This window comes from Euprymna scolopes, chromosome 34 (assembly GCF_053919585.1).
Source record: "Euprymna scolopes isolate OS-2025 chromosome 34, ASM5391958v1, whole genome shotgun sequence".
Taxonomy (NCBI): domain Eukaryota; kingdom Metazoa; phylum Mollusca; class Cephalopoda; order Sepiida; family Sepiolidae; genus Euprymna; species Euprymna scolopes.
Window position 1 is genome coordinate 71,613,333 of NC_136515.1, and position 17,179 is coordinate 71,630,511.

Here is a 17,179-nt window from a genome sequence, read left to right on the forward strand (position 1 = left end):
TACATGTACATCAAATCCGTTCCTAAGATCACTGGAAAAATGGTAGGATCCCTCTACTGCTGCTGCAGATATCTCATTCTGATACAATTCTCTCCCTGTATAGAAGCCAGGTACATCCAGGGATGGAGTGCTGTTACCACGTCTGGGTAGGAGCTGCTAGAAAGGACTTATCCTGCTTTGACAGAGTTCAAAATAAACTTTGTGGCTTAGTGGGGGATGCCAATCTACTAACAATTACTATGATATTGTGCCATTAACTACTGTACACTAATTAAACTTTATCCTTGAGTTGCCTTGATAAGTGGTGTCTCCTGTGTAAAAAAAAAAAAAAAAAATTGAAAAATAGTTGACCGAAACCTCAGAGTTCGATTAACTCAGTGTATAGAAAAAATAAACACTATCTTACTGATATCGTCTTTAAAACGGGTAAAAAAGTAAAATTAAAATATTGTACGAGGTGGAGTTCAAAGCTTGTGTTTTAAATGATATTTCAAATAAGCACGTTGCTCTGCCACATTCTGTATTTTTTGTTATAGAAAAGTTAAAAACATATAGCAGAATAGAAAGCATACCATAAACTCATATGATGTTAAAAATGGTAGAAACACAAAATAAAAAACCCGACTCAGAAGGCAAACAATAGATCCACAGACATAAACGCATGCAAGCATTGACATGTGTATGCATTCAATGTGACGATCATGTGCTGTTAATCTTTATAAATTTACTCACTTTCTTTGTTAATCTTCATTTGTGTATCAAGTTTGATTCAAAATATCTTATGCAAAACTGGACAAATATATAGACACCCGTACATAGATATGATGCCTCCGTCTAGTCTCGAAAGACAACGGATACTTCCTGAAGAGGAAGCTGTGAGTGTAATTGTGAGGCAAGGGTTGCGCAATCCTCAACCGCACCTCTCCTGAATCGGCACTGTTTGAGTCCAGTGGCAAGGAGAAGACTAGGACGACTGGAAACACTGCCGAGATAAGCGGAGAGCATATACAACACCTGGAAGTCCCAAATGGTCATCCATTTAACGTAACTTAACATGCGGCCGCAGCCTTGATTGAACTGACTACACGAGTTTAAAATCTCGTCCGTATCTGAACACCTGATGCTTAGCCAGGGTTATAAAGGGTATTTTTTATCGTGACGCCATCACTAGATGGGTTGCCTACCACGGTTTAAAAAAGGCCCATCTATCTTCCAGAGAAGGATAGAACACGTCAGTTTCCCAACCTGGTATTTTACCTCGTGATACATACAGCACCTCGCCTACCCAAATGGTCATCAATCTGGTACTGGCCAGGCTCAACGTTGCTTAACTTCGCTGTGTCAACGTGATTATGCCGTACATACAGAACAGTCAAAATGGAGGCCAGAAAATGTACGCATATTACATTCATACAACAAAGCATTCGTCGGATTCTTTCAACCTAAGCAACGCCGTGGTGATTAGTAATAATGGGAGTTGATTAAGGTGTTATTATTTAAAAGAACTGCCCAACAAGAACTTGTTTATAGTTGCTTTGAAAACGACCATGTTATAGTTAGCTGGAAAGTAATTCCACTTCACAGATGGACACTTTAAGGAAAGAAACGTTGCACATAAAATTTGAGGCACTGATAAAGAGTAAAAGGAAATTATTGACAGTTGTTGCAGATAGATGAGCATTTGTTGCGAATATTTTGTATAGGGGAAAAATAAATTGAAGCTCAGTCGAGCACCTGCCATGATAGAGCAGATAGACTCGCAGCGTCTCTAAAGTGAGAAAGAAGAAGTCGTAATGTGAGAACGTCCCGTCGGTATATTTGTTGATGACACTACATTCCATAATAGGTATGAGAGTAACTTAGAAAACAATCTTCAATCAGTAGTGGAATAGGAGCCGTAAGTGGATGGTAACATTTACTCCTACTAAGACTAAGCTCCTTTAGTTAAACAACTACAATAGCACTTTCTCAATCACTGTTTGTTCTAACAAATAACACTCTACCTGAAAGCCTACCCTTCAAACTCCTCGACTTAACATTCACCGGTAACATGAATTGAAACAATTACACTGAGGACATAGTCAAGGCTGCTACAAAGAAGGTGGCGTCCGTCTACTGTGCTAGAAAATTACTGACACCAGATAGTTTCTTGTACATATACTCATACATAGAGTATTGTTGCCACATCGTCCATAGTGAATCTGCCCCCCCCCAAGTCTAAAATCAAATATGTCCCGCATTATTGGCCAAGCTCCAACATTTGTCCCATCTGCGCAATGTTGGGTCCCGGTCCCTATTTAATATGTACTTTAATATATATATATATATATATATATATATATATATATATATATATATATATATATAAACAGTAGTTCCGTCAGCTATAATCGAAGTCGAAACGAAAACTTATGAAAAATCCTTAATAAAATGTTTATAGAAAAAATAGGAAAAGAATAGACTTCAAATATCGCAGCATTAAGAATTTTTAAAAAATTCAATTTGTAACATTATATAACCGATTCTTAATGCTGCAATGTTTTAAGTAATAATTTTATTATATTTTTAAATAGAATACTTTGTCCTTTTCTTTTCTAGTTTTAACAACTAGTCCTTTACTTTTCCATGTTTAAGCTTAACCATCTAACTTTTCAAGCTCGCATTTTCCTATTGTAATATATATATATATATATATATATATATATATATATATATTATTTTCAGAATGTGAGGGATTGTATATAGTAAATTCCTCAGCCAAACAATATATATATAAAATCCGATCCCGCATTTTGCTAATTCCTACCCTCTGATGAGAAGAAAGTATTTCTTCGAAACTCCGCGGATTAAGGACTATCAACTTATCTAGTGTTTCCTTTTCAGATTAAATATGTTTTTAACTCATTTCAAAGTGTTTTTAAACATATTTTATTAACTGTTTGCTCGTATATATATATATATATATATATATATATATATATATATTGTGGTCAGGTCATGTCATATGCTACTGGTACCATGTAACCCAGTACTACCTGCCTCATGGTCGGGTCACCGGCGACTAAACTGGTTCCCCACCAGACTTGTTTGGTGAGGAGGGCGGCTAGTCTCCCTGAAGGATTAAAAACAAGACCTTCCAAAGGGCGAATGAACTCTTTTTCTGGGTCAACGGCCAACTAGCACCGTGTATATTTGTATGTGTGTATATGTGTATTGGGGTAGAGAGGGCTCCCGTAAGCCGTGGTGAAGGCAACCTTTCTAGGAGAAGCAAATCTCTGATTTAAAAAACCATAAAGCGGAAGACCAGTACACGCATACGGCTGGTCTGCAGTTTAATTTGTTGCTGGCTATCTTGCTCTTGCTTGTTGCTGGATCTCAACATTTTGAACCGAGAGAGAGACTATGCTGTCGTACAAAGCTAAGACTCTGTAACATCATCTTTGTATAGATACTCCCTCAGGCATTTGGGCTCACGGACTTTAAGTGTCTGAGGGAGTGGCACTCGTCTGACAAGACGTTGCAATCATATATATATATATGTATTTATATTTATATGTATAGATGAAGATTTTTAACAAAGTCCATGTTGACAATATATTCACTTAGCACACATTCATTGGATGTAAAGATCCTCAACTTAAACAAATTAAAATACTGATAAATAGATTATAATAGCAGACCGTCCTGCATTACCCGGTCGTAACATAAGTTTAAATATGATATTTTCATTTATGCAGGTTTTCTGTTTATTGTTATCAGAGCCAATTCTTTATACTGAAAAGTTATAAGAACATTTGAAAAACACAATATCTTTACTTACTCCCTAAATAGCTCTACTACAATAAATAAGAAAACAAGGAACACTTATGAGTCCATATGATGGCAAATAACATACATATAAGAATTTACGATGGATGATGATGCGTAACTTAGTAAATAATACAATTGGAGAAGCCAAACTTTTCCGAACATCGGTGAAAAAGATATCTTCCTTTGCAGTGCACAATTGAATTGGTAAAAATTGGTTTCCGTCTCTGGATTTATTCTATTTTGAAATGTAGCGTTGATCTGCGATTCCTCATCCGATTACTTTCATAGTTTGATCATCATCGCATTTTCTCCAGTGAACTAACACGACTGCGGGGGGGGGGGTGCTGCTTTTAAATATAGATACAGACAACTGATACTTCGTTTTTTTTTATTGTGGCTTTTCTTTGTGAATATCTTCTATTCATATATGCTTTCAACCTATACATTCGGGGTTTATGTTAGACACTTCGGCAAATCGATTTTTAGGTGATGGTTTTTCTTCAATATATAATCAAGACCAATGCGCATTTATTTCAGTATTGTTTTGGAGATAAAGATTGAAAAAAAATTGGATTATTTGAATTATTAATGTTACTGTTTTCATTCCGGATATTATTCTAACAGCATTCAACAACATGCATCGAACCTTCTCTTTAAAGTTCGACTAGATGAACCTGAGAAAGCCCGGGAATTACATCGGCCGATACGTAAAATAATTCACATCAAAGGTGAAAGTAGTAATTAAATGTGTCGGGTTATGTAAAACTTAGTGAGTGAAAACATGCGTCCTGCCTTAGATGGTGAGGGTAAGGGAGAAAGCGATTGTATTCTACACACAATACTACAACGGGGCGTGGAGCTGCATGCGGCAGAGGTGGGCTCTCGACTGTCCGGTCTTGTGAAGGTGACGTTAAAGAAAAGTCGATCAGATCCTTGGTCAAGGTAGCGATCCTGGATCCAGGGAATGACGTCAGAAAAGTTCAAAACTGGGTACGTAGAATCCCCGGGGATAGGTCAGCGGAACTGACCAATATTTCAGACAATGCGTGGTGGAATGTTCTGAGGTAACCCATGCCAATAAAATAGAGGCAGCAGACAACGACGAAAGAAGAGAAGCAGTGCCCACGGGTAGTGAAGCGGACACTTTTGTCATACACCTCCACCCGAGACTCCTCCATGCTGTCAGCCTTGTCACTACAAAATAAACATTATTTTCAAATCATTCATTCCCGTTGCATATTATTTTATGAGCAAAGCGGCGTATGTTTTTAAATAACAAAGTTGAAGATCTACGACGACGGGAGTGATACCCTTAAGACGTGCGGCGACATTTTGTGTTACAGAATTCATTTTTCTATGTAATCACAATCATTTTCAACGCTAGCGATCAACGATGACTGTACATGGGCGTCAGGAGCATGCTTCGTCATACAGGATTGTTCCAAACGTAAAGCCTACTATTTTTTAAACTTTTAAGTTGACGAGCTACAAAAATGGGGTAGTGCCATTCAAACGATCGACCTTTTGTGCTCCAGAATTTATTTATTAACATAGTCATCACCGTTCTCAATGTACTTTTGGCAGGAATACAGCGATCATGAGTGCTTTTTAAAAGTATCACACCGTCAATATCTGCAACAAAAATATAAAATGATGAAACTTTCAAGTCATAAATGCAAAAGTTTAATCATCATAACAATTCATTTTCAATCCTTTCTGATCCATTCTGGCTAAAATAAATAAATAAATAGGAGGTATTATTTCGTGTCTTTCTTCCGAGGCTTTCCTGGATTACAATAAATAAAAAGTCAACAATGTATGTGTTTTCTTCATTGGTTGACATTTATGTCCGTTATTTTTGTTGCTTGTTTGTAGTGGTAAAGTTACCAAGTGAATGTAAGTTTTATAATGGGCAGAACCAATGTTTATATTGAATTTTTCAAAAATTCAGAATATTTTATAAATTATTATATTATATTTTCACATCAGTTAGTGAATACGCTACTTGAGCTAATATTTTTGTGTGAATCGAAACAAATTTAATATATACTAGATAACCAATGTGCTAGAGTTTGAGACAATAGATTTACTTCAGAAATTCCATGGCCAACCTTAACCACCTTACCAGACCTAAGCTACTAGATCTAATTTGCCCCTATGTCTGGCCTCCTGGGCAAACTTGTGAGATCAAGATTTGGAGCCACAAAATTGCGACTCCGTCCCTCATCAACCACAACATAATCTCCTCTATCACCTGGTTGAGTAACACACCCTCTACTTTGAACATTCGATTTTGATCTAGGCCCACTTGCATCATCAGAATTATCATCAGTTTCTCCTTCATCGATATATTCATCATCACTAGCATTCCTTCACTCAGAAAAATACTCCTGATCAAAATCTACTTCGTCTGAATCAGAATTTGTCACTTGATCCAACACTTGTTGATCCCGTGAAACTCATTGGTCTCGCTCTTTTACCTGTCGAAGTTTTGGTTTGTCTCTAGCTCGCTTCATGGTTACTTTAGTCCACAAAACAACTCACAACTCCCCTAAAACAAAGGAAAGCATTTGCAGAACGTTAGTCTTGCGCTAAAATCGAGGCTAAGCAGCGACTTGGTAGCTATTTTAAGCTTCCAGACAACACAAAAACACGTGGTCGGAAAATGACCGGGATATCGGTAACTCGGTCTGGGATAGTATCGTAGTTATCATTAGTATTGGTGATTTGATAAAGTGTCTTACTTAAGGGGGCGGTTCATCAGGAATTTGCTTATGTTGGACTTGAAGACATCTAAGTTGTAGTCAGGTGGGAAACAGGCAAATGGAACAGAGTTCCACAGGCGTGCACTTCTAAGAAAGAAGCTTTGTTCATGGAATCTACGTTTTGATTTAGGCACAGATAAAGAGTGGTGAAAATTTTGGACAGTGGTTTCAACTAGACGGGTGTTTATCGTGAAAGATTGGCGAGAGGGGACCAGAGATTGGAGCTCAGACGAGCACTTGCCATGGAAATAACGATAAAACAAAGACAGGCTCGCAACATCTCTTCTGTAGGTGAGAAGTTGCAGGGAAGAGAAAAGGGCATCCCCCACTAAGCCACGAAGTCTATTTTGTACTCTATCAAGACAAGATAGGCTCCTCGTACATATATGTGTGTTTATATATGCATTGGAAATTTCGGAAGGGAAAACACTTGAAATAATTTATAAGATAGATTAAATTCGACATAAAGGAGTAGAGTCAATGCGTGATGCAAACATGAAAAATGACGTCCGGATTGATGCAACTAGATTTGGATAAATTCGATCGTCAACACTGATCAAAAAATATGTAAGTGACAAAAAAAAAATAACAAAAAAAAAAAAACAAAAAAAAAAGTTTTATCTTTACATCAACAACGCTCTGATCCCCATCTGGCATCACTTGAACTCAATAGCTCTCGTCTTGGAGATGCCTCATGTTTTGACAAGCTTCTGAACTTGACCTTTACTCCTGATCTTAAATGGAACACATACATTTAATCCATTGCCAAGGCCGCTGGAAAAATGGTGGGATCCTTCTATCGATCCAGTAGATATCTCACTGCTGATGCAATTCTCTATCTATATAAGAGCCAGGTACGTCCAAGGATGGAGTACTGTTGCCACATCTGGGCAGGAGGTGCTAGAAAAGATTTATCCTGCTTTGATAGAGTTCAAAATAGACTTCGTAGCCTCGTAGGGGATGTCCTTTTCTCTTCCCTGTAACCTTTTTCTCATAGAAGAGATGTTGCGAGTTTGTCTCTGCTTTATCGTTATTTTCATGGCAAGTGCTCGGCTGAGCTCCAATCTATGCCCCCCCTCGCCAGTCTTTCACAAGAAACACCTGTCTAGCAGAAAACACTATCACTAATTTCCCCTACTCTTTATATGTGCCTAAACCTAAACGTAGATTCCATGAACAAAGCTTCTTTCTTAGAACTGCACGCCCGTGGAATTATCTTCCGCTTACCTGCTTTCCTGCTTTCCAGCGGACTACAATATGGTTGTCTTCAAGTCTAACGTAAACACGTTTTTGATGAACCGTTCCATATAAGTTAACAAATTTACCGAATTTCCATTATTAACGATTACTATATTGTCCAATTTCTACTGTACACTCTTTAACCCTTATCCTCGAGTGGCCTCTGGGCCTTAATAAGTGGCGATGCCTATGTAAAAAAAAAAGAAAAAAAACGGCAAGAAAGAAAATTTTGGAAGTCGTCGAGGAAACCGAAGACGGTCGATACATGAAATCTTAGGATAAAAATTGAAAAGTTGTTTCCGCTTTGTGAAATGCTAGATTTAATCTGTTTTACGATAAACAACTTTACGCGGATTTCGAAACAATAAAAAAACGTTTCTTATTTTCTTTATTAAATTAATAATAGAAAGAAACAAAATACGCGAGAAAGTTACAAGAATAAATAAAAGTAAAAAATAGATGAATTGAAAAGCTGCCACAATAAACAAAAACAATAAGAAACCAAATAAAAACGGAAAGTCTGTGAGGAAATGTTCGCTTTAGAAATAAAATAAGAAATACCCAATCGTTTCCGTTCAAAGAAATATTTTTATGAAGGTAATTTAACAAAGAAAACAGAACAACAAAAAAAGACATTTGTTCGAAATTACGAGAAATACTATCTACTTATAATATAAGCTGACGTTTCTGCTTGTATGTCTGTTATTATTTGAAACTTTTATTTTAAGGGAGATAATTCAATGAAAAGTTCCGGCATTAGATGACGCTGATTTTGTGGGGAGTAAATACTACATTCTGATTTTAGCCAAAAGCTTAGGAGCTATTAAAATTATTTTTTGCTTGATATTTCTAAAAAAAAAAAAAATAAATAATTTTACTATTAATTCATCCATACCAATAATATTGTGGTAAATGCGTTCGCGCTTGATATTTCTAACAAAAAGTCTTACTGTGAATTCATCCATACCAATAATATTGTGGGAACTGCGTTCGCACTTGACATTTCTAAAAAACAGTCTTACTATTAATTTATCCATACCAATAATAGTGTGGTAAATGCGTTTGAGCTTAACATTTATATAAAAAAAAGCTTTACTATTAACTAATATAATATAATATAATGAGAACTGCGTTCGCGTAATTTAAAAAAAAGAATAAGTCTTACTTTTAATTCATCCGTACAAATAATATTGTGGTAAATGCGTTCGCACTTAATATTTATAAAACGTCTTGTTAATTCATCTATACTAATAATACTCTGGGAAATACGTTCGCGCTTGACATTTATATATAAAAAAGTCTTACTATTAATTCATCCATGCCAATAATATTGTGGGGACTGCATACACGCTTGACATTTATAAAAATAAAATGCATTTAACTCTTTTTACTTTTATTCTATTCATACTAATAAAATTGTGGGCTCTCTGTCTAGGCCTTAATAGTCGGGACTATATTAAAGACGACAATTGTCCAAAGAAGAACAAGTTAGAAACCTCTTTAGGCCATGACATTTCGAAGCTAAATGCTTCCATTCAGAAGAAGAGAAAAATACGGTATTATACAAAATTTAAAGTTTAAAACACAAGACCGACTTTGAAAACATTCAGATTAGAAGAAGAAAAAAAAAAGATTAGGAATGGGAAAAAAATCAGATTAGAATTAGAAAAAATATTTTATAAAAAGCGGTATGATAAGGGTAGATGAAAGAAAGGACAGAAAAGAACAAGAAATGCTAAAAGAATATTCAAAACAATATATAAGAAAAAGAAATACTTAGAAAAAATATAAAAATAAATAAAAAATATTTTAACAATTCAATTTATAAATTTTTTTTATAATTTTTATAAATTCATTTTTTTTTAAAATATGTTTATATATTTTTTTATAAAGGTTTATTCATAAATATAATTAAAATTATAATTATGTTTTTATTAAATATTTTTAAAATTTCATAAATTTCCAAAAAGAATTTCATAAATTAACAACAAAACTTACAATAAGGTTCTGATAAAAATTAAATTAGGAGTAAAGCTAGCAATGTTCACTATGCCCCCCCCCTCAAACCATATTTCACTTTCCCGCTATCCAACAATATCGATTCAAAGAGTATAACCAAAGCGTTGGTCATACTGATATAAACCAGCATTTATTATTGACAATCAAAAAACTGTAAAACTACTGAATGTAAATATACGAATGAAATCAATAATAGCAGTTGATTCAAACAAGATCCACAATACTTGACTCTTACAAAATCGAGGGTCAAATTATTTGAAAATAAGATCTGAATCATTGTTGATTTATAAGTAATCATCGCCACTTATAACAAGCACACTTTAAATAACACTTTAAGATCGTTGATTGAGGCGTGGGTTTTCTGGCTCAAGTGATATCGATTCTTGTCGAAAAAATGAAACAAGTGGCAGTTCAAGTATCAGAAATTTTTAGATAATTGACATGAATTCATTCGAATGACCTGAGACGCCATTATATTATATGTCGTAATGTCGATCAAGTCAAAAACAATTTAAAAAAGATACGACTTCTTTATGTACAAATTAAGAAAGTTCAACTACAAATAAAAAAAGTAAAAAAACGTCGAATCAAAAACTGAATTTTAAATTGAAAAAAAAAAAAATACTGATTAAAAATGGCTTACAAATTCAGACTATTATATATACTCTATATTTCTACTTAAATTAAGAAAGTTACCCGCAACTTAAGAATATAAAACATCTATTGAAATCAACTACAAATTCAATGCAAATTTGTCTAAGAATTTAAATAAAATACAACAATGGAAACGGCTGAAATATTAAGGAAAACCCTTGGATGCGGAGAATAACACAAGACAATATAACGAAGAAGCGTTACAGGGAATGAAGAACACCGAAGCTGCAGAACTACATGTTCTACACCACCATCATGCATCCTCTCCATTGTTTCACCACCGTTCCCCAATAGAAAAGTGATACCAAAGAGTCGAGAAGTGTCAAGGAGGATGGAAAGACCGAGGAGGGAGAACTGACCAGACCTCCATTGGAAAAGTGTGAAGAGAACTAGGATCTTGGGGAGGCTTAGTGCCACTCAAATTCCAGTATAAACCAATGGCTACTGCCAGCGAGAAATCAATGGTAAGTGGCTGTTGCGATGATGCAAATTTATTTGCAAATGCTATCAAAGGAGGAGGAGAGAGCTGGATGTCTGGGGAGACTTGTTTTCACTCAGCTTCCAGAGAAAATCACAGGTCTCCAATCAGATCGTTTGTTGACTTGGGTGAGATCTCCATATTAGCCAATAATAATAACTAGCGGGACCTGTGGAAATTCCACAGGGGAACACATTCATATGCAATATATTGATGTTGGCATTCTGTAGATGTTCAGTGTAAATGGAGACGATCTGATATTATTGTAGCTCTTTTGTTAAAACTGAAAAAATATTTATCTAAATAGGAACGCCCGGAAAAGCCCGGTCGTAAAGTACGCTTCAATATATTTTAATTCTTCTTGCAGATTTCGCATATATTATCATAAACATAATGCTCTTCTTCCACTCAAGGACTCTGCAGGCTTATGCGCGAATTCTGTGGTTGTTTGTCGTTTTTATATGCGCATTTTCTATTGATATTTTAGTTAGCCAATCAGCTTTCTAGTATCCACCGCGCCCTTCCTCTCAGTCAATGAGCATGCACTTATCGAACAAAGGCCTATTTGACCTCTGGTTGACCTGTTCCTTTGTGTGTGCTCTATTTAGCCTGGATATTTAGTTTTTTGATCTGTTTTAAATCTAGGTTAGTGTTTTTTTATTGTTAGTTTATATATAAATATATATATGTGTACATACATATATGCACATATATATACATATATATATATATATATGTATGATCGTTTATGTATATTCATGTTTATTTAATTTATTTATTTGTTTATTTTCTATTATTTTTGTTAGTTTTAAAACTATTTTGTATCGCTATCCTAGAGTAAATTTTATCTTGTGAAGACAGTTGTTTGCTATTTCTCTTCTACAGTTTAATAGATGTTGGGGTTCTTTAAAGTACAGGATAGCAAATTTTTCATGAAGGCATAATCTACATGAGTCGTCTAGGTCCCTACACGTCGTAGCTTGTCTTATTATTTTCCATTCGACTACCGGCGAATGTCCGCTTTCCCAGTATTTATTCGCCAGTGTTGTTTTCATACGGTGTTTTTTATTGTTGAATGTACTTTTGTGGTCATAATGTCGAGTTTTGAAATCTAAGGAGGTCATACCTACGTAATATTTCTTGTTATTCGGGTTTTCTTTCGCAAATATTGTGGCCTGATAAACTATGCTTTTGGTTAGACATTTATTTTGAAGTGGGCAAAGTGTGCGGTGACTACAGTTGCATTTATTTTGTTCGTTATTAGTATTTTTATTTATAGTATGGTTGTTCTTAAAGTTTACGCATAAATCTATACTATCGTATATTAATTTAATGTGAGTAAATTAAGGATATATATATATATATATATATATGCATAAATAAATATGTCTACTTGGGTGCATTAGCTTGAATCGAAACCGAAATAAAAACTTATGAATATATGTATATGTATCAAAGTTTACAGTTATCCAAAGGTGCTGAGTTCAATCCTGAACGAAAGCAGTAAAAAGTAACATTCAAAACAGAGAATCAGAAACTATGTCCCAGAGCCTAGCTGGAATCCGAACACGGTACACCCGTAATAATAATAAAGGGTTGGGTTCGAGACTCCTAACAAACGGTTCCCCAGTTCGATAGAAAACACCTGAGGGCAAAACACCGGATGGCAAAACGGCCGAAACGTTGTGACGATAACAACCAAGATGAGGAAGTCAGTCCGAAAATCTCAATCAATGAAAACACCTCATCTCAAAAACAAAACAAAAAATACAGACAATTACTATATATATATATATATATATATATATATATATATATATATATATATATATATAGACAGCAACAACAACAACAAAAATTACTCCTGACAACGATCGGATGTACCGATTGAAAGCGTTTGAGAAAAATATGGCCGACCAACTACTGGGCGCCATAATATACAACATTCCAGCTGAAATAATTTTTTACCGCTCGAATTGAAAAGTTATCCAACAAAATCGGAAAAAAGAACTCGGTCGTGTTCAATCAGACGTGCTTGAATAATGACTTGCTGCCAAAATGTACAAAGATATATACGTGTGCGTGTGTGTGTGATGTGTACGCGTACGCACATATTTGAAGTATGTTGTTTCCTTTGTTTTTTGTTGTTTTTTTTTGTTGTTTTTTTCAATAAATTAATTAACTCCATTTTCAATGATAACCGAGAAAATATTTTGCGCTTTCAAGAGTTCAGTAATCATTCTGTCATTTTGGTCCGGATAATTTTGTTTCGCCAAATTAAGGTGGCTTAGAAAGCACGAGACATGAACTGAAGGATACTTACCATTTTTCTAAGATGGGGAAAAGGTCACGTAAAAATTTTCAAGTGTTGCACTACGTACGGTGTATCGGAATCACATGAACTCGTTTCTTGTATTTACCTTCCATATCAATCTATTATTATTTATTTTATGTATATATGCTTACATAGTTTTTCTGTCTTTAATATATATATATATATATATATATATATATATATACATATATATATATATAAAAATTTCACCGTATTTCATCAAGTAGATTTTTTTTACAGCAAAAAAACAGTTTGTTATCATACCAAACAAATGGTTCGAGTTTTAGGAAGAAAAGCTAGTAATAAAAATGGGGAGGAAGTATCGGCGCTTTAACTGCAGTTATCTCCCCGTGACGTATTAAACACATTCAATAATGGCTGACTTCAACGCGCTTTCATAAGAACGTTTTTTTTTTGGTTTCAAACGAAGAAATGCTTTGCGGTGATTTTAAATGTTACCTCATCTTTTATTATGTATTGAACTCTTTCATGAGAAAAATAGTAAAATACAATGAAGTACAGCCGGGTTAAGCAGTGAGATCATTCGAGCCATAGTAGAATGTTCTACCACTGAGCTATTTCTCCAGATAAAAATAAATCTGTTTTTGTTAAAAACTGAAATTTATTATCTCCCTTGGCCGGTTTAGCGTAAAATATTCCTCTGTAAAATTATTATTTTTTATCTATTTTATTGGAGTTTTTTTGATTTTCGAAACTTATCGGCAAAATTTCTGTACAAAACTTAGTTAAGAACATTGCCAAATATAAATTACGTATGTGTGAAATTTGCAAAAATCAAGCCAAACCGTTTCGGAACCCGTGAGGAAGGAACTGTCACACGCACAAAGTGACTTTTATATTATAGTATATATATGTATGTATGTATTGTTTGAGCCGAGATATTGTCATCTAAATGTAAAAGTTAAATACCGCAATAACGTTCTTGTCAACCTGGTATTTTATGAAGCCTTAACTTAAGTATGGCAATATATGCTTTTTATTTGTTTTAATTTGCTACACATTCATGAGCATGTTTCGGTCAGCCAGTTACAAATAACCAGACACCTCTTCAGGCAATATTGCTTATACAATTATACAGTCAATAATCAGTTACTGACTGAACTTTTGTATAAGCAATAACTCATGAAGAAGTCGCTAGTTTCTTTTAACTATCTGACCGAAACATACTCATTAATGTGTAGCAACATAATGATAGCATATATATATATATATATATATATATATATATATATATATATATATATTTACTGAAATACTACAACATTTTTATTTGTTTGGTCCTGGATATGAGCTTAAACTATATCCAGTGGTGAGGCCCCACCTTGCGGGCTTTGGGGAGTGTAGAGCTACCCTTTAATTGTCATTGCTCCCAAGTCCACTCTGACCCGGACTGGTAGTACCTGTTAGGGTCCCAACTATGGGTTAAATAGAAACCGACTTGAAAGCAACACACATATTCTATTAAATTTTTTTTCTTCAAAATCTTTGGATTCGGCATTAAATAACCTAAAAAGGGTTGATATGCCGTAAAACAACCAACCAACCAACCAACCAACCAACCATTCTTGTGTTTTTGTTTGCGTACGCTCACAGTAATATCTCTTGGGTGAAGTACCCTCTGGTTGATCTATATCTAAGCTTTTATGGAACAAATTAGCGCGAGCCAATGTCTGCTAACATTGCGCAGTAGTGTGATTGGCCCGAACGTTACGCTCCCACTGGCTGCTACGCACAGACTCGGACAAGTAAACAAGTGAAAAGAAGAGATGAAGATGGAAAGAAGGAGGAATAGAAAAAAAGAAATCATAAGAATAGACAAAGTAAAAAAGGAGGAGGAGGAGGAGGAGGAGGAGGAGGAGTCGTGTTTAAAAGAGGTACGAACCAAAGGAAGGAGAGGACGATGAAACGGGAGTGCATGAAGAATTAAGAAGCGCATCCGATTGATTATTAATAAAACGTCGTCCGACGAATGATATTCAAAAAGGCAAACTTCAGCGTTTGCTGAAAGAGATGTTGGGTCATTAACGCAGCCATTTTGAACGCATAAAATCATTTAATTCTATTTTATTGTTTAGATTCATTTGTGTGTGTGTGTGTGTGTGTTTTACGCCACTTAGTGTATTGCTTTCACCATTCGCATCTTTGTTGTTCCGATGCATTTATTTTTTGTTTTGAATTCCAAGAAGCAGAACAATGGTTCTAGGTTAGTCCTACGATGGTATTAATTTCCGTTGATTGACATCATGGGAACTGTTAGCTTATATTTTAATTAGATTAAGAGATTTAAGTAGTTTGCTTAAAACATTCTATGGAGTGTATATAAACGAAATTTAGCTTTATAAAAGGCAGACCAATGTAGATATGTAAGTATAGATTCACACTGAAGCAACTCAAGATATAAGTATAATGGTACAGTATAATGATAGAATCGACAAATGTAGTTTCACTTTATTGGATCAATACAGATGTGTGTATGTACAAGCACATATATATATATATATATATATATTTATATAATTTCTGTAAAAGTCTGAGGACGCTATCGACGGCCAAAAAACGGCCGTGTAGCCGAAACGATAATGTAACTTAACAGAAAGATACGGTAATAAAAAATAAAACGTATATTTGCTCTACAAAAGTATTGAGCACTTTCTTCAGTTTTTCTTAATTACTATCTCCACTAATATATATATATATATATATATATATATATATATATATATATATATATATATATAAGTAATGTGATTTATAATTTAAAATTTAAAAATCAAATTTTAATTAAATTAAAAATCAGTTTCATAAGAAGGAACAACAACAAAATCAATTATCTGTACGATCGTTTCGGAAAACAATGCTTTTTATTGTGGTATACATCAAGTTATGTAGAATAATTATATATAGTTTTTTTGGTAAGCAAGGTCTCCTCATCAGCAAATTTAGGAGGGTTTTGATTGAATTTAAAAGACACCATAAATAAACCTAGCATTAAAAGTAAGGCAGATGAATCTGAAAAATTGAAATAAAAGGTCTGGATTTAAAATTTATAAGAAAATTAATATGGGTTAGAGATAGAAATAAGTAGAGAAAAATATATTTTTTTGAATTTACATAATAAATTTGCTTTAAAAATATATAGAGATATTTACCTTTTAATTTTTCTTTTTTTGAAATCAGGAACTGTGGTTAAAGTAGTCATTTAGATGTTTGCTATAGCTTTTTATCTTATTGAATGATGAATTTTATCTTATTGAATGATGAATTTTATTACAAGTTTTAAGGGGAGATAATTGTCATGTGTTCTTGACTTTATTTATAATTTATTTTACGGGTCTAAGGGAGGTAATTAGTCTAACTTAATTTATTTAAAAAAAATAAATAAAATAAATAATAATAATAATAATTGTAATCTATTTTTACTAATAAGTAATTTTTAATGATTTAAGGTGGTTTATATTTATTAAATTTAAACCAACGTTTATGACTACATGTCAGAAGCTCCTGTCTTGAATTTAATAGTTTGGTTGTCCTTTTTATATCTTCATATTTAAAATTTTTTAGGGTCTCTTTTGTACATAGTGCACAAAATTTATCTCCTGGTTTATATGATTTGCAAGTCTCAATTATTTGCCATTTTTAGTTGAAAGAAATATTGCTGTTTTTTAGTTGCCAAATATAGTTGGATAGAGTAGTTTGGTTTGACAGAGAGTTATTTTTAAAAGAATGTTTGTGCGTTGAAATTCTATGTTTTATTAGGCCAGATGTGGAATCAATATCTATTACCTCTTGATTGTTGTGATTACTTTCCGTTAGGTCTATTGTTGGATTATTATGTGGTGGGTTGATTAGTAATTTGAG

The 17,179-nt window shown here is 33.9% G+C and overlaps 1 protein-coding gene across 2 annotated transcripts in view; it reads left to right on the forward strand.

Moving 5' to 3' along the window:
- Positions 1-17,179, forward strand: part of LOC145259283 (glutamate receptor ionotropic, kainate 3-like) — a 510,406-nt gene that overhangs the window by 213,869 nt on the left and 279,358 nt on the right. The gene's annotated exons all lie outside the window — the stretch shown is intronic.